Genomic DNA, 1,834 nt, shown 5'->3' on the forward strand with positions numbered 1-1,834 from the left:
GTGATTGGTGAATGAAGATGAGTTGTCAAAAGGAAAATCTGGAATAGTAGGGGTAGTTATATAGCAATTAACCCAAAATTAAATATTACTATATCATTATGAGTTGTCATTTTGACTAAAAACGAACTTTATTATTATTTATTATGCCAAAAATATATATTTATATATTATATTAGGTGTGAAATGGGAATTACGGTTAAGTTTGCATTGATATTTGAGACAATATTATTTGAACTATTGCTTTTTTCTTTTCTTTGTTTTTATGTGAAAAAATTATCATTATTTTTAATTTTTTTATAATCTATTATTACATTTTCTTTTTCTCTTTTTCTTTTGTTCTTATTGCCATTAATCTTTTATAATTTTAAGGCTATGAGTACTAAAGGTTAAAATATCTTCTCTTCTTTAGTGATGAAATGTACCGAGATTTGTAATATGATTTCTTTCCTTTCGTGAATTTCGAGGCAGGTATTTTATCTCAATTAAACGATAGTGAATATTTGAAAGTAATAATTTAATTGCTAAATTTTAGTGGGTAATGTATTTAAGGGTAATTGTTTTAAATGGTAAAACTCTTGAAAATATTTTTAGTATAACAAAATATTACTGTCTATCAGTGATAGATCGCGATAGACATCTATCAATGGACGACAGATCACGATGGACATCAATCTCGTGATCTATCACTGATAGATAGTAACGAGTTGTTATATTTGTAAATAAGTTGGTTCATTTTCCTTTATTTGAAAACACCTCATGATTTTGTCTCTATATTTTTTGTTTTATAATAATTTAGTACTTGTATTTTGAAATTTGTAATGATGTCATCTGTATCTTGAACAATCGTTATGTATTTAAAAGTGTATAGACTAAGGGGCGTTTGGGGCAAAGAGTTGATTATTATAGTCCTAGGTTATTATAGTTAAGTTATAATAGTTTGTGTTTGGGGTATAGATTATATTAGCTTGATTTATAATAGTATGTGTTTGAAGTGTAAACTATTTTAATTTGTGAAAGAAATAGTAAACACTGTAGCAATGAATAAAAAGCTATGAATGTGAAATAGTAAAAGCCATAATAAATAGTAAATACTATAGAAAATGAGGGTTTAGAAATAATATTGACTGTAACTAATTGGGGAATACAAAATAGTATTTACTTTAGTAGTTATTATAATCTTAGGATAGTCTTCGCCCCAAACACACTATAAATTGTTACATACTAAAGATCAAGAGACTAAATTTTTACTTTCCATAAATATTCATGATTAAGAATATTTGTTTTAACTTTTAAGAGTGTGAATGCTTTGAGTTGTTAGTTTTTAGGGTTACTATTTTTATCGATGTCACTCCTGGAAATCTGATTAAACATATTCTATTACAGTATGATGTCGTGTTCTGGATGTGACATCTGAATATCATGAAATCAATGTTCTTATTTTATCTTTCGAAACCGACGCACTAGATATGTAACTTACGTCATTTTTGACTTGTTTAGAAGGTCAATTATTAAAATATCATATTATTATTGTCAATGAAAGTATTACATATGATCAACTATTTATCAATATTAATAAAGATTGTAAGGATAATATACAGATAATCATTAATTTTTTCTTAATAATTATTAAATTGTTTTCTCTTTCAAATAAAGTAAAACAACATCAATCTACAGATTTAATATATATATTTATATATATGATCATTTCAAATTATCCATAATATTATTTAAAAAGAAATATTCCTCAAATACTTTTGAAGAATAAGCCAAAAGAAGAATAATTAAATCCAAAATATTACAATACAACTCTCACAGTTTCACGTCTCACTAGTTT

Source organism: Benincasa hispida, unplaced genomic scaffold (genome assembly GCF_027475165.1).
Source record: "Benincasa hispida cultivar pf3 unplaced genomic scaffold, pf3_genome.v1.1 HicScf123, whole genome shotgun sequence".
In the NCBI taxonomy this organism is placed as follows: Eukaryota; Viridiplantae; Streptophyta; class Magnoliopsida; order Cucurbitales; family Cucurbitaceae; genus Benincasa; species Benincasa hispida.